Consider the following 26,387-nt stretch of genomic DNA (forward strand, 5'->3'; position numbering starts at 1 on the left):
ATTCCTCAATTAATTCAACCGGCGATTCTTTATGACGTTCCTTCAGAAGTTTCTCCAGTATTTCATCCAGGAATGCAATTCTTCTAAACATTTCTCAAGTAAAATCTTTAAGGATTGTTCAGAAGTTCTTTCTAGGTTTCCCACCAGCTTCACAACAGTAATGATTTTAGTAATTCCTCCGGTCATTCCTACACGAATTTCTTCAGGAAACCCATCCGATATTTTTCTAGCAATTCCTTTATTCCTTTTTTAAATCGTTACTGCCCATATTCGCATAACACTCCCTTGTCGACTTTTTATTTATTTTTATCTTATCATTTATTTAGCAGGCTCAAGCGCTCTTAGGCATTACGGAGCCGGATTCTATTGATTTATTTTACAAAAAAATCATGCTTCTTATTATCTAGGTTAGTTTTGGGGAACCGTAAAACTCGCGGTTTGGTCGAGGTTAAGGAGTACAATCATTTTTGGAAGGGATGGGAATTTTGGGTTTACTCGTTGATCTTCAACAGCAGCGTATTGTAGTGGCGTTATTGGTGCTGATCAACGCAGAGTGGACATGACGACAACCTGTAATGGTACAAATAAACGGGTTTCGAGGGAAACAAGGTGGACATCCAAAAAACGGAAAAGGGTATACGAGGTGGACAAGCAAGAACAAAAAAGCATATTATCAAACAAAAACGTCGATTTGCTTCAAAAACTTGTAAACAAGTAAGGGTTCATTCAAATATTACGTAACGCAAAATTTGTCACTTTTAGACCCCCTCCCACCCCACGTAAAAGCTTTTTTATGAACAATTTTAAATTTTGCTATGAACCGTAACACTACGTAAGACCCCCTCCCTCCCCCTGCTGCGTTACGTAATATTTGAACGGTCCCTAACATGTAGTCAAAGTCCAGTCTACCCAACACGGAGAAAAAATAATGGTAAACGCAACCAAATTTAATTTCGATTTAACCAAAATCTTAGGTTGAATTTTGCACAAACAAATATCTAGTTCAATTCAACATTATGCGTTTGTTGAAACAACCTAAAATTTCAAGTTTTATTTAGTTCTCTTTAAGACTTGAATTCAACAAAAAAATTGTTTGAAACAAATAAATTATGATTGTTGCTCTTGAATCAACCAAATATTTTGGTTATTTTTAACTAAGGGGATTAGTTTGAATTTAACAAATTCTAGTTCAAAGCAATGGCTTTATTGTTTGTTTTTACCATCTGCCTGCGGGCGTGTTCCCTGCCTGTCCCTTGATGTTTCTTTCTTTGTAAAAAAGTAGGTAAAAAAATTAGGAAAGCAGCTGGTTTTTATTTCGAAAAATACAACATTATCGTTAAATATAAATTCGTTTGCAATTGGTTGCTAGCTCCATGTACCAAGCATCTTTAACGCATTCGTTTCATTTCGTTCAGGGCGAAGATTTGATCTGCGTAAAGGAATAAAAATGAATATTTATGACATATGAGCTCGGTTTTATATGTTTTAACGTTTTACTTACTTAATGAATTTTTCCACTTGATTAGAACTTCATCTGCATTAAAAATTCTGCGGTATATTTCTATTAATCTGCTCGTCAAGATCTGCTTTTCATGTAAACAATCTGAAAATATTTGAGTTCGTTTTTCATAATTCGTTATTGTAAGAACAATACAACTTACCAACTTACAATTGGTTTGAATTGAATTGAAATCTGCACTTGTCATTATTTCTATTAATCTGCTCGTCAAGATCTGCTTTTCATGTAAATAATCTGAAAATATTTGAGTTCGTTTTTCATAATTCGTTATTGTAAGAACAATACAACTTACCAACTTACAATTGGTTTGAATTGAATTGAAATCTGCACTTGTCATTATGGCGCCTAGAACTACTGACCTAACTAACAAACCTTTTTTCTGATGCGTTGAACAAAACAATGCAAAACGAATTTGAACGGATGATGTGCTGAAAAATATTTAGCCAAACTAATCAATTAGTTTGTTTTGAACTACTCCTAACCTTGAAATTCACCTAACAAAACAATTAGGTTATGCATACCTCAAAAATAGTTTTGATTCAACCCAATACTGCAGTTTAATTATTCCAGAATAAAGCATTTTGTTCAACCTGTTTTTTGCTGAAAATAAACTAGTTTATGGTTTAAAAACAGCAATGTCCTTAGTTTGAATCAAACAAAATTGGTTTACAAACAACTAATATTCTTGGGTTGAAACCACCCAAAAATAAAGTTTGCTTCAACTTAAACCGCAACCTAGAACCAAATATAGTCGAATTTCGTTCGTTGCACTACGTTTAATTGCACTTCGTTTTAATTGGGCTCCCGTTAAGTGGGCTATAGCCCACCTAAAACGAAGGCAAGCGTCACTTTCTGACATAAACCGCAATAGGGTCCTAAAGCCCTGTCCCAATTTTAGTGCCAAACGCTTAAGTTTCGGCCAAAAACACATGTTTACTCAATTTTCTAATGTTTTCCGTTGGTTCAAGCCCAAAAAACATTTTTTTTAGATTTTGTCACATCCTTTGGCTCAAACTCAAATTTTGGGTGTATTTTGTTTTCCGTGTCCCTTACGAAATGTCAGATAGGAACAACCCCAGTGGTCGAACCAAAACCCCTGTGGTGTTTTTGTCGACTAAGCGAACGTCAAACATGATCAAAAGTGTCAAGGTTTATTTATGAACCAAATTTTTAAATTAAAGTTTAGACATGTTATAGCCATTATTTGAGCGGGAAAAAATTGCTAAAGTAGTTACAATAACATGCTTTTTCGTGTTATTAAATAAAAACAAGATTTCATTAAAAATTTTAGGACCCAATTTGTCAATGTTGGTAGCCCTGAATTTCTATTGTAATCGGTGTTTTGACAGCTCAAATCTTAGCCCGATTAGTGAAAGTCTTTCACTAATCGGGCCACGGGTTTAGTGCAACGAACGAAAGTTGACTGTAATTATTAGTTTTGAAACAACCAAAATCGTAGTTTGAACTTCAACCATAGATTTGGTTGTTTTAATCTAGCTTCATTTTTCTCCGTGAACACATCTCTAATGTCTTCCTTGTATGGTTTTCCTCGGGCCCTGAGAGATATACATAGATTTGATCTGGCAATTCCGTATTCGGGACAGTACCAGACAATATGGTTGATGTCTTGGTAACCAGCTCCACAACCTCATCGATTATTATCTGCGAGCCCTATTCGATAGAGATGCGAGCCTAACGAGTAGTGGTTGAACATCACTTACTTACTTACTTATGGGTCCTGGGCACCCATTCTGGTGCATAGGGCCGACGTGAAAGATTTCCATCCGCCATGATCCTCTGGGTCTGCCTCTGCTGCGATGTCCTGCTGGATTCCATTCCAGCGCTTGTTTGCAGATTTCGTTTCCGCCCCGACGTAGAGTGTGGCCGACCCACCCCCACTTTCGTTGTCGAATTTCGGTTTGTATCGGTTGCTGGTGGCACCGACGATGGAGGTCAGCATTAGAAATCCAGTTGTGTGGCCACTATGCCCGAATTATATACCGCAGGCATCTGTTGATGAACACCTGCAGCCGTTGAGTGTTCTCCGCTGATACACACCACGTTTCACTGGCGTATAACAGCGCAGATTTGACATTGGAATTGAATATTCGAATTTTGGTGCGTTGACTAATCTGACTGTTTTTCCAAATATTTCTTAAGCTCGCAAAAGCAGCCCTCGCCGTCTTGATCCGTGTACCTATGTCGATCTTGGTACCGCCGTCAGACGCCAGTTGGCTACCAAGATATTGGAAGTTTTCGACGTTCTCCACTGTTTGCCCGGCTACTGTGAAGCTGGAAGGGCCGGCCATGTTTACATCCAACGATTTGGTCTTGTTGACGTTGATGTTGAGACCTGCCGCTGAGGAGCGTTCGGCAAGATCGTCTAGCTTACTCTGCATATCAGAGCGCCGTTGAGCTAGTATAGCAATATCATCAGCCAAGTCGAGATCATTTAAGTGCTCCATAGTAATAGGTTGCCACAGCAGCCCACGGTTTTGTTCACGGTCAATGGCGCCTATCAGGATCTCGTCAATTACGATGAGGAACAGTAGTGGTGATAGTATACATCCTTGCCTCACTCCAGCTACAACCCGGATGGGTTCAGACAAGACCCCGTTGTGCAATACTCTGCACGTAAAGGCCTCGTATGAGGCCTTCGATGAGGCCGATGATTTTCTCAGAAACACCCTTGCGTCTCAGGGCACCCCACATACTTTCGTGATTGAGTCGGTCGAAAGCTTTTTCGTAGTCAATGAATACCATATACAGGGACTCTTGGAATTCATTGACTTGCTCCAAGATGATACGGATCGTGACAATATGGTCCACACAGGATCGTCCGGCACAGAATCCCGCTTGCTGTCGACGGAGAGTCGCATCGATCTTCTCCTGGATCCGGTTTAGGATCACTTTGCATAGAACTTTGAGAACAATACATAGCAACATGATGCCCCGCCAATTATCGCATACGGCGAGGTCACCCTTTTTGGGTACCTTCACTAACACGCCTTGCATCCAGTCGGCCGGAAAAGTCGCGGTGTCCCAGATATTCCGGAATAGTTGATGCAACAGTTGAGCGGATATTGCGGGGTCTGCTTTGAGCATCTCGGCTGATATGCGATCGACCCCAGGGGCTTTGTTGGATTTCATACTTTGGATGGCTGTTTCTATCTCATGCAGTGATGGAGCTTCGGTGTTAACGCGACTAATACGCCGAACCCTAGGCGGATCATGCTGAGGTGTTGGTGGCCGGGTTGACACTTGGAAAAGTTGTTCGAAGTGCTCAAACCAGCGTTTTAGCTGGTCAGTGGGGTCGGTTAACAGTTCCCAGACAACCAAAATGTACGTATAACGAAATCACCTGGAGGCTTTATATGTGCAAAATTTCACTTATAAGATGTCGCGAAAAGGCCTTCTACGTACAAAAGTGGAGGCGATATGCGTGCATGTATTATGTGATGAATAATAACATACAATGCGAGTGTATAAATATTCTACCGAACCAACCTGTGATCTTATGCGACTTAACTTATGATAACAAATGTTGATTTGACAGCTGCTACGGATTGATGCGACTTACTTTGTACGAGTGTACGAGACGAAACAAAATGTATAAATGAACTCAGAAAAGAAGTGTTTTATGCGAGGAAACTCATCAAACTGACGAGTTTATCCACGGTGTTTTGCGGGTTTGATGTAATTAGTATGAATAAACGAGTTGTAACGTGAACTTTCATGCGATTTCTGGTAGTCTGGGTTGTCCAGTCGTGTCTTTCACGGGCATCGTCGTATTCATCTTTGCCCCGCTAAGGCGTCGTGAGATATCGTAGAGAAGACGAATGTCGCCGGTTGCTGCGGCTTTCTCACCTTCGTCAGCAAGGGAGTCCGCCCACGCTCGTTTGTCCCGCCTACATGAGCGCTTAACTTCCCTTTCTAGAGCCGAGTATCGTTGACGGGAAAGTGCCTTGGCTCCTCTGGTTTTCGCCCGCTCTATCGCGGCTTCTCTCCGCTCCTATATCTTCCTCCAGGTTTCATCGGTAATCCACTGTTTTCTCCGAGTGCGTAGCTCACCCAGATTATTTTCGCTGGTAGTGATGAAGGCATTCTTGATGGCGGTCCATTGCTCTTCTACGCTGCCACCTTCCGAAATATTAGCAGCACGAGTCTCCAGTTCTTCGACGAAGGACCTTTTCACTGTGGCATCTTCCAGTCGGCGTGTGTTAAATCGACGTCCGACTCTTTCCTCCTGTCGACGAATCCGCGCAATGCGCAGACGCACCTCGCCGATGAGGAGGTGATGGTCGGATGCGATGTCAGCTACGTTTATTCCGCACATCAAGAAGGCTCCGTTTCCACTTTCGGCTGATACAGATGTGGTCAATTTGATTTTCGGTAAAGCCACCACGGGAGTCCCACGTGACCTTGTTGTAGTAAATGAGATGAAATATTCTAAATTATAATATTAATAGCAACAACTGTTTTATAATCTAATGGGTGTTTGCAGAATATGAAAAAAAAAAACTTATTTTGAGAAAGAAATCGAAAGCATTTGGCAACCTTGATTTTAGTAACGCATGAGGTTCATAGGAGGTTGAAGTTTATAGGAGAAAGGGAGAAAGAGAAAACGCAGCGCGAAAGAACCGAATAGGCAGCGAATAGACGCGTATCGGGTACCTGTCATTCTGTATACTACTTTTGTGGAAGAAAGACGTTGTTCTGTGTGCTCCCAAATTTTGGATTCGACATGGCGGAGCCAGTAGGTAAGTAGAGTGCAAAATTAATAATTTCTTTTCGTTTAGAATTTGTGAACGATGAATCAGTACAAATTTAACAATGGAGAATATTGAAAAGTCTATTGGAGAAGTGATAAGGTAGAAAAAAGGCAAACAGACAAAAAGTGAATATTCCGATTGCAAAAAAAAAAAACATGGCGTCTTGGGGGAATGGTGCGGCGTGATCTCGATACGAGAATAAAAAATATATGTGCACGAGCGATGCGGTCTCGGCATGAAAAAAAATAAGAAGAAAAAAAGGTGTTTGAGCGATGCGGTCTCATCACAAAATAATAACAATAAAGGGCAAGAGCGATGCGGTCTCTTCGCAAAAAAAAAAAAAGTATGTGCTCGAGCGATGCGGTCTCGGCACGAGAGAAAAACAAAAAATAATAACAAGGTATGATAGAACGGTGTGGTGATGGTGGTAATAATGTAGACATGACGTCAGCATTTTTTCAACTGTGTAGTGAGAGAGCAAAATAAGGATTGAAGTGTATGAGCTGAGTGGACCTCTCATATTTTAACGGACGTTATCAATTAAAGAAAGACATTTTAGTAGATTTATGTTGAAAATGTAGCGTGACGTCAACAGAGATATAGAAATCTAAGAGCGTTTTTTTCACGTTTCGCAGAAAATACAACGCAGTGGAGAAAAACACAGAAATGCTACAAAATGAAGGATTTGACACGCCAGCCAAGGGAGGAAAACGCCTCCGGCAAAGTGCGGGAAGAAGTATCATCAGTCCAAGTACAGAAAGAGATTGAAAAGGAGAAACATTTGTCTCGGAAGCCAACGACGGAAAAAGCACAGAATATGCAACAGATGGATTTGATCCGGGAATCGGTAGAAGAGCTCGCCACCCGGCAAGTGAGTGTGGAGACAGAATCAGCGTCGGCGAATAAACAGAAAAAGACGAACAAAGCGAAAAATTTGTCTCGTGAGCTGGCGGCGGAAAAAGCACGTAATGCACGGCTTTTGGAAGAACTCAAGCGAAGCCAACAAATAAATGAGGAGCTAATGGCGAACCAAACGGAAAGGGACGGCGATGTTTATGAATTGGAAAGAGAAACGCGTTTTTCAAGCACCCGTAGGACTCCAGGTGCACCGAACTGGGAAGAATCAAGATTCTTCACGTCCATGAACCAGCTATCAATTGCATCCGTCAGCATTCCAGAGTGCAAACCAGCGGAGGATGGCGAGATCCATCGTCAGTGCTTCGAAGCTTGGAAAGATCTATTGCTGGATTCAATGGTGTTGGCAGGGGTGAATGATGAAGTTACCATGTTCACGATCTTCAAGGTGAAAGCAGGACCAAAGCTGCTTGAAATATTCAAGAACACCAAGTCGTCGAAGGAAGATCCGAATGCTGATTACTTTCCATTCACAAATGCGATGTCCAGGCTCAAGTCGTACTTCGGATCAGGATCTGATGTTATGCTTTTGAGGCGCAGATTAGCACTACTGTCCCAAAAACCGGATGAGTCTGATCTATCGTATATCACGCGAGTAGGATCAATGGCCAGACTGTGTGAGTTCGACGATTCAAAGGAGTTCGAACAGATAGTTGCAACAGTTTCCGAACATGCAACGAATCGGGAAGTTCGCACGGCGTCGTTGAAAATGTTGAGTCGCAATCAAAATTTTACAGATTTGGTCGACAAAGTGCGCGAAATCGAGGCTATAAAGTTAAACGAAGATTTTGTGCGGAAGAAATACGAAAAGTCTGAGCAGGCGTTAGTAGCAACAGTGGGTGCATCCTTTCCGAAGGGCCCCAGTCGCAAATTTGATTATAAGCCTCAGAGGGTTTCACAAAACTACGGTGGCAGGTCTTTCAGAGGCAGTTTCCGAGCCCAACGAACTGGACAGATCTATGCTGGCAGCAGTCCATCGTTCCGATCAACACGTGGAGAAAAATGCTGGCGTTGCCACAGCCCGTATCATGGAGGTAATGATTGCAGCCACAAAGATAAAAGGTGTAATTATTGTGGCATTCTTGGTCATATCCAACGAGCTTGCCGCTCGCATCGTCATGTGTCAGGAGTCAAGCGTCCAACTGACTTGATGGAAGACGCGCCCCAGTCACGGAAGATAGCCGCAATCGAAGAGGTTAAAGATGATGCAGAATCTGATCAAACAGTAAGTGAACCCAATGGTTTTTAAATTCCTCTTTTTTTTCTCATTTGAATTCGCTTATCGGTACCTAAAATGAGAATAGAATAACGAAAAGTTAAAGACCAGAGAACAAAGTTAAATTTAACTGAAATGTTGGAGTTCCCTTTTCCTTTTTTATTTTAATCAGTTACTGATCATTAAAAATCAATATGTATGAGATCAACGTGTAAGAAAATAAAACAAATAAAGAAATCTATGAAACGCATTTTATGTTTTTATAGACACATCTGAAGCCGGAACGAGCCATAAGACAAATCGCAAATGCACCTCATGTTAACAAAATTCCGATCAGTAACAGAGAAGAGGTAATAGTAATCACAAATAAAATTGTAGAATGTATAGTTCATCAATCGTATCTCCGTTTTCACAGACAAGACAGAAATCCGTACGAATAGCGATCGAAACGGCGAACATCTTGGATAACAAGAGTGGTTTGCTAAAGTCATCCAAAAATGCTTCAAACTCAACCGCAGAAAATGATTTGAATGCTCAGAACAGCGGAAACAAACAGGTAACAAAACACAAAAAAAAGGGTTTGAATGATCAATTAAACTTAACTGTTTTACAGAACCATACTGAGCCCACGAAAACAGAAACCTCCGGGCTCAGTACGGTGTTTCACATAGCATCAAATTGTCAACGTATTGGCGTAGATGAGGCTATAATCACTGCTACAGTATCAGGAATGCCGTGCGTTTTCATGATTGATTCAGGGGCGCAAGTAAACACATTTACTGAGGATATGTTTAAGCAACTGACAATGAACGCGAACTATTGTAACGAAATCCTTAACGTGCAGCACAAATCGGATAGACCACTTAAAGCGTATGCGACGGAAGGCAATATCAACGTTGTAGCAACATTTCATGCTCCCTTGTATGTGTCCAGTGACAGACCAGTCTACATAGAAAAGTTTTATGTAGTCAAGGAAGCTCGTGCTTTACTTGGAAGGCCAACTGCTTCGCGTTATTGCATATTGATGTTAGGCCTACAAGTCCCTGTGCAACCTACAACGAAGAACGTATTCGAGGAACCGTTGTGTGGTGGTGAAATCGCAGCAATAGCTCTCGATGGAGTGTTTCCCAAATTTAACGTCCCACCTGTTAAAATCACATATGACACGTCAAAGCCACCATGTAGAAATGTGTTCACGAATATTCCTCTAGCAGTGAAACCGTTAGTTGAGAGAAGATTACAGAACCTGGTGTCGGCTAACATTATTGAACGGGTGGTGGATGGAATGGACACCTCGTTCTGTTCGTCTATGTTAATAGTGCCCAAGGGTAAAGACGACATACGCTTAGTGATCGACTTGCGGGGACCGAATCGATACATACAACGAACACCTTTCCCCATCCCCACATTAGACAAGATAGTGTCTGAATTACATGGCGCAAAATGGTTTTCGACTATTGACCTCTCGAATGCATTTTTTCATATCGAATTGCATCAAGAGTCGCGCCACCTCACAAATTTTTATACCGAGTTCGGTATGTTTCGGTGCGTCCGACTTCCATTTGGTCTATGCAACGCGCCTGATATATTTCAGGAGACGCTTCAAAGAACCGTGTTGGCCGATTGTAAGGGATGCATAAACTATTTGGACGACTGTTTGATCTTCGGAAGAACTAAGGAGGGGCATGACGAGAATTTGGCGAAAGTTCTGGCATGTCTTGCCAACCATAACGTCAAATTGAACAAGGATAAATGTGTGTTTGCTAGTCAGTCCGTCAAATTTATCGGTTTCCAGATCACATCAGATGGTTGGCAAATCGAGGAAGAAAAGGTACGTGCGATTAAAGATTTCAGGCAACCAAAAAGCTGTGCTGAAGTCAAAAGCTTCTTAGGACTGCTCACCTTTGTGGACAGATTTATTGTACACCGAGCAGCTAAAACTGAAAATCTGAGAAATCTTTCAAACTCCCAAACCTTTTATTGGACCGATAAGGAGGATAAGGAATTCAATTTGCTCAGGAACGAGATCTCTAATTCCATTGAGAGGCTTGGATACTACAACGTAAATGATCGCATTGAACTCTTTGTGGATGCCTCGCCTAGTGGTTTAGGAGCGGTACTTGCGCAAGTTGACGATAATGGTGTCCCAAGAATCGTAGCTTGCGCGTCTAAAGCGTTATCTTCAGCGGAAAAACGATACCCTCAAACGCAAAAGGAAGCACTTGCGGTCGTTTGGGGGGTAGAAAGATTTTCCTATTATTTACTGACGAGGCATTTTATTATTCGAACGGACGCAGAAGCCATTCAGTATATATTCAATGTCAATCACCGTTTGGGAAAAAGTGCTATCTCACGCGCAGAAAGTTGGGCACTAAGGTTACAGCCTTATGACTATGAAGTCCAGAGAGTGCCGGGAAATCTGAATGTTGCTGACGCATTGTCCCGACTCATATCAGCAGCACAGGAATCAGTACCCTTCGAGGAAGAACGCGATAGCCATTATCTCTACTCTTTGGACTCCGGTAGCATGACTATTACTTGGGACGAAATAGAAACAATTTCGGAAAAAGATTGCGAATTATTGTCCGTTAGAGAAGCGTTAGCTTCTAACAAATGGGCAGCTGATCTGAAAGCATATGAGGCGCAAAAACACAGCCTTCGTACATTCGGTTCCATGGTTTTTAAAGACGACAGAGTGATTCTACCATACCCGCTAAGAAGGAAGGCACTCAATTGTGCACACGGGGGCCACATCGGAGAAGTTTCAATGAAACGCGTAATGCGTGAGTTTTTCTGGTGGCCCAGAATGTCCACCGAAATAACTCGTTTCATGAAAGACTGCACCACCTGTATCCAGCTCTCCAGACGAAATCCTCCACTACCCTTGTGTTCAAGGAAGCTACCGGAGGGACCATGGCAAACGCTGCAAATAGATTTTCTAGCGGTTCCCTCATTCGGATCAGGAGAATTCCTGGTAGTTACAGATACGTACTCGCGTTATCTTTTCGTCGTAGAAATGAAGAAAACCGACACTGCAACTACCAATTCGGCTCTAAGTGAAATCTTCAGAATGTGGGGTTATCCAGCAATCATACAGAGTGACAATGGTCCTCCATTCCAGAGTTCCGGGTTTGTCTCACACTGGGAAACCAGAGGTGTGATAGTAAGGAAATCTGTACCTCTTAGTCCTCAAAGCAATGGGGCTGTGGAAAGGCAAAACTGTGGCATCATCAAAGCCTTGTCTGCTTCAAAACTGGATGGTACGAATTGGCGTGTAGCACTTGAACAGTATGTGCACAGGCATAACACTTTAATTCCGCACTCGCGATTGTTGGTGACCCCTTTTGAACTTATGGTTGGGTGGAAGTTCAGAGGAAATTTTCCGGGCCTCTGGAATTCAAACCATTCGGATGATGTCAGCGACCTCGACCGCTCCGATATTGCAGAGAAGGATGCGGAAACTAAGCTTGTATCCAAAAAATACGCCGACCGCGTACGTGGAGCTAAGGAGAGTGAAATCCAAATCGGCGACACCGTCTTTTTAGCACATCAGAAAAAGAGCAAGACAGATCCCAACTTTTCGTCGGAACGATTCGAGGTTGTAGCTAGAGATGGAGCAAGAGTGGTGGTGATGAGCAGATCAGGACTCCAATATGCCAGAAATATACAGGACATAAAACTGGCACCAACAGCGGTACAGTTCCAACCAGAAGAGTTTTTGGACGAACCAGCGGATTCCGGAGAAAATCTGAATGACAATCATGATTCGTTAACTGCACACACATCGGAAATAGGGAGGGATCCAAGCCCCAAGCTTCTCCGAGAACGAACGAACATAAAACGACCAACGAGATTTGATGATCAGTTCGTCTATAGGGTTTTCTACTGAACTTCCGAAAACCAGCAACGCTAGCAAATCCTGTAAAGAAAAGTGCATAAATGCCGAGAACTTTTAAGAAACTTGTTAGTGCTTTTGTAACCTGAAGTAAATAATTAAATGAAAACAAGTAAAGAACATTAAACTTTGTTAAACCATTAGAAAAATTACACTTTGGAAGTTGAATTTGTATGTCAGTTGAAAACAAAGGAAACAAACGTCAATATTTACACGCTTCAATAATTTTCAATAAGATCCGTAATAAATTTACCCAAATGAGTTGATGAGAACTGGCCGAAAATGAACTCGCCGAAAAAAAAATCAGATCTATGTAAATCATAATGTTTCACACATCGGCAATTTTTTTGTCGAGTTTTACCATATGTGCGAATTATTGATAATTGCATATGCAGAGTACGGATGGGGGCAGATGTAGTAAATGAGATGAAATATTCTAAATTATAATATTAATAGCAACAACTGTTTTATAATCTAATGGGTGTTTGCAGAATATGGAAAAAAAAACTTATTTTGAGAAAGAAATCGAAAGCATTTGGCAACCTTGATTTTAGTAACGCATGAGGTTCATAGGAGGTTGAAGTTTATAGGAGAAAGGGAGAAAGAGAAAACGCAGCGCGAAAGAACCGAATAGGCAGCGAATAGACGCGTATCGGGTACCTGTCATTCTGTATACTACTTTTGTGGAAGAAAGACGTTGTTCTGTGTGCTCCCAAATTTTGGATTCGACACTTGTGAACCGGACGATGGGGGAAGAGCGATCCCCCGATCACCATGTCGTTATTGCCACAAAACTCTGCCAACAGTTCTCCGTTTTCGCTCATTTCTCCGAGACCATGGCGTCACATGACAGGCTCATAGCTCGAGTTGTCGGATCCGATCTTCGCATTGAAGTCGCCCATGTAGATCTTGATATCACCCTTCGGAATCTTAAGGCCCAAACGCAATGGTAGCGGAACGGCAACGGAATGCGGTACCGGTTCGCCAGGATGAATCACACTATCTCGACTGAGCTGACAACGAATGAAATTGAACTAACACTTAGTCGACAAGCTTGTTGTAGTTCATGCTGGCGAACCGGTTCCGCTTTCCGTTGCCGTTCCGCCATCATTGCGTTTGGGGCTTTATCCACGACAGCATTGAGTTGACTGTAAAAGTTCTCTTTGTCCTGCAATTCGGCAGCATCGGTTGGCGCATAACATTGGACTATGGTAAGGTTTCGGACCCGTGTTCTAAATCTGGCGACGATTATTCTCTCATTTATAGGCTCCCACTTCATAAGCGCGGCGTAAGCTTGGGCGCTGAGCAAAAAGCCAACCCCACGGTGCCGAGGAGCGTGTTCAGCTCGCAGGCCAGAATATAGCAGAATCTGTCCCGATGGTATTCTGTGTTCTCCAAAGTTTGGCCAACGGACTTCGCTCAGTCCTAGGATCTCCAGCTTCATGCGACACGCCTCGTTGGCGAGTTGTGCCAGTTTACCCTGCTGGGCTAGGGTTAGTACGTTCCATGTTCCAATTCGTGTCCGTTGTTTTGCGCTAAAAGTCGTTGCCGTTAAATCAGTTCGTAATCTTTCTCTATCGATTTCTTGAACATTTTTTGATGTTTCGGGGACAGTAGGTTGTTAGCCTAAGGATCCCTATCCGCCGTGATGGGGCTGCCATCTTAGGTGTAGCTTCCGGGGAAGAGCATTTCTTATTCAGCCGCTGGATGCCAGACAGACGCTGTTTGAGCCGCACCTCCTTGGTGAACAGAAGCTCGGTGGACGTACCTCCTCAATCTAGCTGCACTACCAGCTAAGCACGCAACTCTTAGCTGGCGGTCATTTGTCATCCGTCGACCCGTGGAAGCATGAGGTAGGAACTTGTAAGGACTCCGTCGACTCACCATTTTGCAGCCCGGGTTGAACATCAGCCGACACATTGGGCCGTATGAATAAAATGTAGTAAACTTGAGTTTACTACATTATCGGTAGTAAACGCTATATGTGGAACACGAGTGGAACATGTTTGTGTCATTTCTCTTTCTACACCTTTCGAAGATACTACAAACAACGCATTGTTATGAATAAAGGTAGCATTTACTACAAAGCTACTGGTAGTTAGCTTCAGAGGATGCTACTCATGCTTTGAAATTGTTGAAATGAATGGAATAATTAAAATTTGAGTAAATATCATGGGAAAACGATGTCAGCTTTGATATTTCGAAAGGTATTTTGAGATTTCCGTAGAAATTTTAATATTTCGAAAAGAATTTTGAGATTCCGGTAAGGAGTTTTGAATTTATTTGAGAGATCTGGTATTTTTTTTTTGGCGTTATGTCCCAACTGGGACAGAACCTAATTCTCAGCTTAGTGTTTTTATGAGTACTTACACAGTTATTAACTGAGAGCTTTCAATGTCAATTGACCATTTTGCATGTGAATGTCGTGTGGTAGGTACGAAGATACTCATTACGATAATTATGTTCAATCTGGCATTACGATAATTATGTTGTTTCGTAGGAATTCTCGGATGTCGGATGTATTTCAGCTAATTATAAAGTAATTTTTAAATTTATGTAACAATTCTGACATCCCAGATTCCTTGATTGCCTTTGAAATTCTGGAATCCCTATAGTAATTCTGGGTTACCGATAGGCATTCTAGATTAGTTATAACAATTCTGGGATTCTGGAAGCCATTCTGGGTTTCTTTTGGGAATAATGTAAATCCGGTATTTGATCTGGCTATTAATCTTTTGAAATTATTCGGGTATCTTCAAGACGGTATTTCTGTAAAAATCTCTGAGATTTCAATGAGATTCCTGCAAACTCTGGTCCGAAACTTTGGAATTCTTGTAAACTTTAGATCTCTTTGATTTCCAGTTCCGTTGGGATTTCAGAGGAAATCTTCAATTATAGTATAAACCTTTGAATGCCTGAATGTAAAAATGTAAAAGAAAATCCTTAATTCAACCACTATTGTGAGAATATATTTTTATTTCTAAGAATTCCAGAGATACTACCTGGAAACCTACCGTACCTCATAACTAGAATACCACAGAAATACTAAGAATCCCATATCCATCATCGGAGTTCAACATGCTGTTTTTTTAAATTCACAGAGGAAGCTCAAAATTCTACCGCTATTTCATCAAATTCTCAGTACTGGAATCTTGAAAATGTTTGGAACTTTATAATTCCACAATTGCTGTAATATCAAAATTTCTTCATAGGATACAAATTTCTAGCTAAAATTCCAAAATTCTCAGAAAAATCCTTGTTTTTAAATCATTATAGAATTCACATGCATGTAAAGGGAATGGTTATCGCAAACTTACATTTTCAAATCGTGTAAAGTTACATAACCTACATGAATTATTGTTCATGCTCGATTACGCGATGTATTGCGGGATTGTAGTAATATTCATATTTTCACATGATTTGTCGTGTGAATAAGCGATAAATTTGGCATATATGCATGATTTTATTGATTTTAAGTGTCACTCTGAATGGAATTTTCTTAACGTACAGCATCACTCTGCACTCTGAATAGAATTTTCTTAACGTGCAGCATCAGTCACTGCTCATGTTCGAAAGTAGTAGATACTACATGTTCGAAAGGTTTTTTATTCATACCAAAAGTGTAGTAAACTTTGTGGATTTTGTTTTTGAGTAGATGCTACATGTAGTAAAGTTCAACGCTTTTTATTCATACCGCCCATTATCTTGATAAAGTCGCGACTCATGTTCATCCCTTTCAACCACGACTCCTTTGACACCTGCGGGAGAATGGAATGTAACCACCTGCCTAAATCCCCTTTATCCCATTTTTGTTGCCAACTGAGCAAGGTCTGCTGACGAGCAATTGTGAAAAATTCTTCAAAGGCGATTTGGCGATCATAAATATCGCCTTCCTTGGCGAGTGCGTCCGCTTTGTCATTGAGCGGAATCGAGCAATGCGAGGGGACCCAAACCAAGGAGATGGTATGATTCGACAAAGCACTTTTGTAGAGAAAGTGAACGTCAAACATGATCAAAACTGTCAAGGTTCATATTTGAAACCATTTTTAAAATTAAAGTTTAAATATGTTATAGTCGTTATTTGAGCTGGAAAAATTGCTAAAGTAGTTGCAAGAACTTGCGCTTGAAGAGTCCTTCGTCGGCGAATACCAAGCTGGTTTTCGTGAGGGCCGATCGACGTCGGATCAAATGTTTACCCTGCGACAGATCCTCGATAAATTCCGGGAGTACAACTTGCAGACTCATCATCTGTTCATTGTTTCAAGGCGGCGTACGATTCAGTTAAAAGAAACGAGTTGTGGGAAATAATGATGGAATATGGCTTTCCGACGAAGCTGATTAGACTGATTCGTGCAACGTTGGAAGGATCGAAATCAAGTATACGTGTTGCGGATGAGATTTCCACATCCTTCGTAACCTTAGACGGATTGAAGCAGGGCGATGCACTTTCAAACCTATTGTTCAACATAGCGTTAGAAGGAGCAATAAGGAGAGCTTGCGTGCATAGGAATGGCACTATTATCACACGTTCGTATATGCTCCTTGGTTTTGCGGACGATATCGACATAATCGGGATTGATCGCCGAGCCGTGGAAGAGGCATACGTGCCTTTTAAAAGAGAGACAACGCGAATTGGGCTCATTATCAATACCACGAAGACAAAGTACATGGTCGCTGGTAGACATCGTGGGCCCATAGGTGATGTTGGTAGTGAGGTGGTGATAGGTGGTGATATATTTGAAGTAGTTGAAGAATTTGTGTACCTTGGAACTCTAGTGACTTGCGATAATGATGTTACCCGCGAGGTTAAAAGGCGTATTGCAGCTGCGAATCGGGCTTTTTACGGACTTCGTAACCAGCTAAAGTCCCGCAGCTTACAGACGAAGACCAAACTCGCGTTGTACAAGACTCTAATTCTTCCGGTAGCTCTGTACGGCCACGAATCTTGGACGTTGAAAGAGGTCGACCGGAGAGCTTTTGGGGTCTTTGAACGTAAAGTGCTGCGAACAATACTCGGCGGTAAATTGGACAATGGCATCTGGCGGCGTCGCATGAATCACGAGTTATACCAAGTTTATAATGAAATGGATATTGTTAAGCGTATAAAACACGGCAGGTTGCGGTGGGCTGGGCATCTAGCTCGCATGTCGGAGGAACGTCAAGCTAAACAAATATTCAGCAGGGAACCAGGGAGAGGCCGTCGCCTCCGTGGAAGGCCGCGCACCAGATGGCTTTTTGCAGTTGAGGAGGATTTAAGGTCGCTTAACGTTCAGGGCGACTGGAAGCGATTGGCCCAGGACCGGGTCCAATGGAGAAGGCTTCTTCATTCGGCGTAGATTCAACGCAATAGCAAGGAATTGTTGCCCATCAAGTATCAAGTAAGTAAGTTGCAAGAACATGCTCTTTCGTATTGTAAAGTAAAAACAAGAATTTATTAAACATTTTAGGACCCAATTTAGATCGTATTTCACTGAGAAAATACGGTGAGTGCTTTACCGGCCTCATTGAACGTATAGCCTCGATGGAGCTGAGACTATCCGTAAAAATGAAATATCGATCAGAGGAGAGAGAGGCAATTCGCTCTAATGCATAGTGTATAACCGCTTATTCTGCGACGTATACTGAACAAGGGTTCTGAAGTTTGTGGGCGGCGCTATGAAATTCGTTGTATACACCAAATCCAGTAGAATAATTTGTTTTTGATCCGTCAGTATAAAACATTCTGTGGCTGCTGATTTGGCCGAACTTGTTTGCAAAAATTAGTGGTATGAACTCCGATCGGAGCAGATCAGGAATTCCATGGGTTTCTCGCCTCATGGTCAGATCAAAACCTACAGTGGAGTTGTGGAGAGATTTGGGAAGCAACTACGATTGGGAGCATTCAAAGAAGGGTTAATGTACCAGTAGTACAGTGTCATGAATTTTGTTTGAGGATTTCGTTCGATTAGCTTTTCAAAATTTTCAATAACCAATGGGTTTAATAGCTCACAGCGGATGAGGAACCGGAGCGACAATTCCGCGAAACGATCTGATATAGGAAGAACTCTTGCTAATACCTCTAAACTCATTGTATGAGTCGAGTGCATACAGCCTAACGCGATTCGAAGACAACGATACTGGATACGCTCAAGCTTTAGAATGTGTGTTTTCGCGGCGGATTGGAAACAAAAGCTACCGTATTCAAGGACCGAGAGGATTGTAGTGCGGTATAACATTATCAGATCGTCCGGGTGGGCTCTCCATCATGTTCCGTTCAGTGTGCGCATGAAGTTGATTCGTTGTTGGCATTTCTGATACAGATACTTAATGTGAAAGACCCTGAGTTAGTTCCTTACCCATGATTTGAAGCCCCAATTGTGCTGGGACATGCTTCTTAGAAAAGACAACCGACTCAGCTTTCTCCGGAGAGAATTTGATAAGGCCCAAGTAGACAAATTGTCTAGAGTATCTTGCAGTGGTCTTTGCAAATCATCCGCCCCTGGTCCTGTTACGGAAACAACGGCATCATCTGCAAACTGTCTTAGCGAGCAATTTCCCACGAGACAATCATCAATGTCTCTGACATAAAAATAGTAAAGAAGGGGGCTTAAGCATGAGCCCTGGGAGAGACACATGTAACTAATTCGTGAAGTTGTTGAGGTACCGTAAGAAAAGCTCATACGTTTCTCAGACAACAAATTGTACAAATAGCTGTTTAATAATGGTGAAAGCCCACAGTCGTGGAGTTGGTTTGAAAGGACATCTATGCATACTGAATCAAAAGCTCCCTTAATGTCCAATAAAACCGATCCCATGAGCATAGGCCAGTTGAATTTCTGTTGAAAGAAGTGCAAGACAGTCGCTCGTTCCTTTGCCTCTGCGGAAACCAAATTGTCAAGCCGATGAAGAATCATCTTCTCTAACAGCTTGCGTAAACAGGACAGCATCGCGATAGGGCGGTACGAGTTGTAATCCGATGCGGGTTTTCCGGGCTTTTGGATGGCAATCACTCTCACTTGTCTCCAATCATCCGGAACAATGTTGCGTTCCAGAAACTGATTGAATACGTTCAACAAGCGCCTCTTCGCGACGTCTGGGAGGTTTTTGAGCAAGTTGAACTTAATCCTATCCATTCCTAGGGCAGAATTGATACATGAAAGGCGAGCAAGTGAGAATTTTAGCATCAAAAAGGGTCTATCAACTTCGTTTCTTTCGGTTAAGTTAACGCGAACCTTTCCGTGTATTGGAACGGAATCAGGACACACTTTCTTTGCGAACTGGAAGATCCACCGAGTAGAGTGTTCTTTGTCTTCATTTACCGCTGTCGCGTTCCGCATTCTTCTCCCGACGGTCCATAATGTTGTCATGGAAGTTTCCCTAGAAAGCCCGTTTACGAAATTGCGCCAATATCCTTTTTCCTTCGCTTTGACGAGGCTACCAAACTTGCGTTCAAGAGAGGTATATCGCTCATAGTTTTCACGAGAACCGCGTTTCCGGTATTCTTTAAGGTGAAACATCTCAGAATCCAAAGATGGTCGTCACAATGGCCGACTTGTGCCCCTACTCACGTTTTCAAAGGCACAAAACTGGAGAAATAGTTGGTAAACGTTTCTGATCTTCTTATTTTAAGCTTTCTGCTAGTGCACAAAGCCAAAATAAAAAGTTCACTGTTTTTGGATGCTTCCTTCGCGTGATTTGTGCCTTTGAAGTTTCAATGCAATCTTAGAAATTTATTACAAACTGTTTCACCTTAAACACGACGGACTTTTCCCGATATACTGCGGTGCACTCATCATCCCACCAAGGGGTGGGTGGCCGTCTTCGAACTTTCGCTCCCGGTATTGGTCGACGCTGTGCTTCAATAGCACTGTTGATAATTAACTCGGATAAGAACTGATACTTTTCCAACGGAGGAAGAGCATCGACCGACTGCTCGCCATCGGAGATCGCTTCAGCATGTTTTCCCCAGTCAATGTGCTTGGTGAGGTCGTATGCTACGTCGATCTGGCGAGCCTGACTCGAATCATTGGAAATCGAAATTTTGATAGGCAGGTGATCACTACCATGGGGATCTTGAATTACTTTCCACGTGGAATCCAATGATAATGAATTCGAACAGATTGAGAGGTCTAAAATACTTGGAAAAGCTGGAGGCTTGATACGTGTTGCTTCCCCAGTGTTTAAAATAGTCAAGTTGAAGTCGTCGCTCTTAGAATTAACGATCAACGCTCCGTCATCGTAATCATCGTCATCATCGAAACTTCAAAAGCAGTTTTTCTGTTCAAAACTGAACATTATTCGATGAAAATGTGTTCACTGTGTTGCGGTTGGAGAATTGAATACAGTGAACACATTTTCTAGTAAATTTTCTTGATTTTGAACGAAAAAACTGATTTTGAAAATTCCGAAATTGATGACGAGTCCTGCCCCCTTAAGGAAAATGCGTGTAGCTAGGCTAACGGTAATGGAAGGAATGGATTTATTTCTGACATTATTATATAATGACTACTATGATTGAGATCTTCAGTACTCTGGATTGCAAGGTGACTACGATGCACATGCTTCAACACTCCTCCTCAAGCGTTTTTTTCTTGATCAATTTCAATCCAGATGCATCTCTGAAGGTTTGTAGTTTAGTTTTTGATAAAGGCTTCGTCATCATATCGGCTGTTTGTTCACCCGTTGGGCAATATTCTACGTCGATAACTTTGTTTTTCTTCAAATCTTTCGTGAATGCGTATTTCGTATCAATAAGTTTTGATCGTTTCTCAACTCTTTCGTTCTCCAGTTGGTGTATTTTTATTGGATTATCTTCCATAATCTTGATCGGCTCATTGTTTTCACCAAAATCGTCCAGTAATTTCTTCAACCACAGTAACTCCTGACAGGCTTCAGCTAAAGCGATGAATTCAGCTTCGGTTGATGATAACGCCACACAGTTCTGTTTGCGAGCGGCCCATGAAATCAATCCTCCACCGAAATATACGAGATATCCTGAGTTCGATTTCCTGTCGCTGACATCACCTGCCCAGTCGGTGTCCACGAAACACTTCAGATAATCCTTGCTAGCGCCTAGATTCAATCGCAGGTCCCGGGTGGTCATCAAATAGCGTAACACTCTTTTGGCCTCTGTCCAATCAGCATAAGACGGCCTGCTCACTTTTCTCCCAAGGATTGATGTAGCGATAGCAATGTCTGGTCTGGTCATCACAGATACGTGATTAGGCTCAGTGCTCCGATTAGGCTTTGATATTCGTCACTCCTGGGTAGTGCTTCAGAATCCTCCTCCTTTCGTTGAATATATCCTGGGTCCATGGGGATTGCTGACGGCTTGGCATTTTGAAGGCCGAATTTCTCCGCAAGCTTGGAAATATACGCCTTCTGACTCACCATGTAACAGCCATTGTTGAACTCCACATGCATTCCCAGGAACAATTTCAGATTTCCTAGCAGCGACATTTTGAACTTCTTCTCCAAAGTAGCCATAATTTCTTGAAATGCGATTTCGCTGCTGCACGCCATTACCATGTCGTCCACATAAACTGCGATGAACGTGTTCCTCTTTCTTGTAACTCTCTTGTACAAACATGGATCCGCCGTAGACGCAACGAATCCCATTCTCCGAAGTACTTCATCCAGCGTGTTATTCCAAACACGACCAGCTTGCTTGAGGCCATACAAGCTTCGATTCCTGGAGGTACCTTCATGTATATGGTTTCTTGCAACTCACCGTACAAATAGGCCGTCTTAATGTCCACGTGCTTGACAATCAGGTTTTCACGAGAAGCAACAGTCAACAGGATCCGGAAGGTGGCTTGCTTTACAACCGGAGCGAAAACTTCTTCATAGTCCAAGCCATAGCGCTGGGAAAAACCTTGGGCCACTAATCTAGCCTTGTAGCGTACAATTTCACCATGTTCGTTCGTCTTGCGTTTGTAAATCCAGCGGCAACCGATGGCTTTTCTTCCGGGTGATAGCTCAGTCATTTCCCACGTCCGATTCTCCGCCAGAGAGTCCAATTCTTCCTGCATCGCAGCAACCCACTGATTGCGCTCGGTACCACTGACAGCTTCCGTGTACGAAAGAGGCTCATCTTGCAAATTACCAACGACCGCGCCGGTGATTTCTTGATAACGAAGTAGAGGAATTCCCTTGGTAATTCGTTCCGAACGCTTTGGTGTGATGGTGACTTCCGCCTCCTGGTCTTCGAACGACGATTCGTTCATCCTGATCTACGACATCTGCTCCAGGATATTCCTGAACAGGAATCAGTTCTTGTTTCTGATCATCCAGGTTATATTCCTAAACTTCCGGTCTTCTCGCGATGTCTTGATTGGCCTGATGTCCTCCTGCATTGAGCTCCATGAAGTCCGCATCTCGGCTTACAACCAACTTCAGCAATTTCCAGGAACATCGGAGATGAACCAGCCTAGGGCTGAAAATTTCCTTAATAAAGTTATAATAATAATAATAATAATGTCCAGGAACCTCCACGCCTTATGGTCCACCGAATATCCAACGAACGTCATTTTTTGCGAAACATGACTCAGCTTCTTCCGGAGTGGCTTCGGGACATGCACATATGCTTCTGCTCCAAAAACATGCAAATGCTTCATATCTGGTGTCCGTCCGTACCAAATTTCATGTGGAGTGACATCAACGGCTCTCGAAGGAAGTACGTTCTGAAGATAAACCGCCGTATTCATTGCCTCCGCCCAGAATCGGTTGTCCAATTTGGCATCAGCCAGCATGCATCTTGTCATTTCGGTATCGGTTTTTTCGTTCAGCAACTCCATTGAACTGCGGCGTGTAACTTGTAGTGTACTGTGCTTGGATTCCGTTTTGCTTGTAAAACTTCCGCAGCTCTGCACTGACATATTCTCCACCATTGTTCGATCGTATGGCTTTCGGAACTCGACCTTGTTGTGTCTTGACCATTCGTACGAATTCTTGAATTTTCTCCGGAACTTCCGATTTTTTCTTCAGAAAATAAAGCACACAGAGGCGGCTATGGTCATCGATCAGGGTCACGAAGTACTTGAAACCACTTAGTGAGTACGCATCCATGGGGCCGCAAACGTCGGTGTGTATCAGGTCCAACGTAGCCGTTGACTTCTTCTCGGTGGACTTCGCAAACGGCTTCAGAGCTTGCTTCCCTTTGAGACACGGTTTACAAAGTTCGTTGGTTCCACAGTCACGTACCTGTATTCCGCTCGCCAAATTCTTGCTGATGATTTGTTGGATGACGTCTTCATCCCGGTGTCCAAAACGCCTATGCCAAGTGTGCTGGCAGCTCTCGGTGTGATTCTGTCCGGCAACCATTGCTCGTTCACCATGGATCTTCAACCGGTACAGGCCTTCATGTTTGACTGCTACAGCTATTACTTCCGTCTTGGACAAAATTTGGCAACCGTTTGTTCGCTCATCTTCCAGCTTCGAGTCGGCTGCCGCTAGCACGCCAAGACTACTACGTCGCTCTTCCAGACCGAGAAGACCGCCAGCGAGGTTCAAACTATACCATCGGTTCTAAAAAGGGGCGATGGCGAGACAACGAAACAGAATCACTGGGAACATTGCCCTCAGCGCATAGGTTCACCATCGTTTTCCAGCAGAGCACAGTTACAGTGGTGTACAGTGCATCGACATTACCCTTGGCCTTAGACCCTTATCTCCCCGGAACCACCTTACGGTATTTTTTCGGGGAGGGGCCTGTGTACATAGCACAACACGTGTGGCAGAGGTAGCAAACAACAGAAGGCAAACTGCTTCTCCTAGCCGACTTAAACAATGTTACAAGGGACCAGCCTCGGCAGGGCTAATCCTCTGCAGCCAACTCTTGGTCGGCGCGCCATGGGCGCTGCAATTCTAACATAATGTGAGTGATAGCCGTAGTTACTGCATTCCAGCACTCGGCATCCGCACACATTCTCTCTATTATATTGTCGGGGGACGTGTCCCTTCCGCATGCAGCGAGCATGCGACCTCTCACAACCATGAAACGGGGGCAATCGAACACGACATGCTCCGCTGTTTCCTCCACACTAGCACAAGGGGGGAACGCAGGAGATTCTGAGTGCCCAAACCTATGCAGTTACTGTCTATAGAGCGGTTCCATTTGAATTTGAATATCAGTTTACTTTTGTATTTTTTGATTTGGCTGAAATTTGGCATATGCTTTCATTATACCCAAAAATGCCTATTTGCATCATCGGTTCGCCATTTTTACCCTAGCGTTACTTTTGATAAGGGCCTAAGAAAAAAAGCCTTAACAATTTTCAAAATAAAACTCAGAAACTATTTGTCTGCTCGGTTTGGTGTCTTCCACAAAGTTTTAGGTTATTGCTGGAACTATCTGGAAAAAATATACACTGTAAAAAAAATGTTGTATTTTTTTTTATTTCGAAAATAAAAAATCCATTTTTTCACAAATCGTTTTTTAGATTTTTTTTTATTATATTTTAAAGTATACAAAAAATGGAGTCTTTTGCACAGTGGGTCAAGATGGAGAAATCATGGACAAAAAATTTATGATTTAAAAAAAGGTTGATTTTTCAATATGGTCTAAATAAACTTTTTGAATGCTTTTCGACCCGATTTTATGAAAGTACGCAAAATTTGCAACAAAAAAGGTATATTAGAAAATTTTGCTAATTGCTACCGTTTCCGAGATACAGCGATGTTAGAATTAAATTTACTGAAAATTCACAACTTTTGGTTGTTTTCGGATGTTTTTCGAGTTGATAAAATAAAGATTTTTTTTTTCTGAAAGCATTTTATTTCATGTTCTTATACAATGATGGAGCGTCCTATTTTGATACAGTTTTCTTACTTTTTCATAATGTTTACAATTTTTTTACTATCATTACAGTTTGAAAATTGCCTAACTTCTATTTTATCTACGGAAATATTCATATTGGAATCCGTTGACTGTATTGAAGTTGCTGATGCTGATGCTTCTATTGTTTCCTCTTCCATGCAAACATCTTCCTTTTAACTACTTGATAAGTCAGCACTCCTTGATAATGCTGTTCTTTTGGCCAATTGTAAAGTTGCTGATGCTGATGCTTCTATTGTTTCCTCTTCCATGCAAACATCTTCCTCTTAACTACTTGATAAGTCATCACTGCTTGATAATGCTGTTCTTTTGGCCGATTGTAAACGTCACGAATCGCAATTGTTTATTAAGCTGATTTTCATCTGCAACACAACTAATTTGGCAATATTACTTTCCGTGTCTTTGCTGCATCATCTCTTTCTTATACAAACATGGTAACTTGAATCAACTATTAGGTACGTTTCTGTCCGACCACAAAAATATACCAACGTGCTGTACTTAAAGAAAACATCAGGTATATTTGTGTGAGACAACTGGGCACGTTACTCCTCTACTCATAAAGCTTTTGTTTTCGAATGGAAATATTTCATTATCTTAAATCGATATAAATGTATCTCACGCATTGATTGCTTTATATTCGTTATTTTGTTATTTTTTAACTTTTAACATTTTGGTCCATATTTTCTTGATAATTACATATCAAAATATCACAATGTTGAATGTTGAAGTTGTGTTTCGTTAAAAAAAATAAATAAATCATTTTTACAGGGCACATTTTTTATTTCGCCTCATACCATGAAAAATTACCAAATCAATATTTTTTCAAACATTTTAGTCAAAAATTATGTGCTCTTTCAGACAATAAACAAATTTCTAGGCTTATGAGCCTCGAAAAACATTCGAAAATGACCGAAAATTGAAAATTATATCATAATTTTGTATTAAAATCGCTGTATCTTTAATCCTCTAATACCCAACCCCGCCTTTAGACGGGGTACACTTTGGAATTTTGTGTATTTTTTCATAGCTCGGAAATTAAAATTATTTTATTTTGGGCTTAAACCTTGACTTATAACACGCATATAAGAAAAGTTTTTTATGATTTTTGAAACTTATTTGTATTATTAAAAATTGTTTGAAAAATTGTATTCTTATATAACCTACAAATGCCTGGGATTCATTTAACGTGTATTATAAAAAATCGTACCTTTTATATTTTTCTACAATCAACCTATCACAGAAGAAGAGCCTGATGG

At 41.8% G+C, this 26,387-nt stretch overlaps 1 protein-coding gene across 1 annotated transcript in view; it reads left to right on the forward strand.

Moving 5' to 3' along the window:
- LOC5571915 (putative helicase mov-10-B.1) overlaps positions 1 to 26,387 on the forward strand; it is a 49,698-nt gene that overhangs the window by 1,667 nt on the left and 21,644 nt on the right. The window lies entirely within an intron of this gene.

Source organism: Aedes aegypti, chromosome 3 (assembly GCF_002204515.2).
Source record: "Aedes aegypti strain LVP_AGWG chromosome 3, AaegL5.0 Primary Assembly, whole genome shotgun sequence".
In the NCBI taxonomy this organism is placed as follows: domain Eukaryota; kingdom Metazoa; phylum Arthropoda; class Insecta; order Diptera; family Culicidae; genus Aedes; species Aedes aegypti.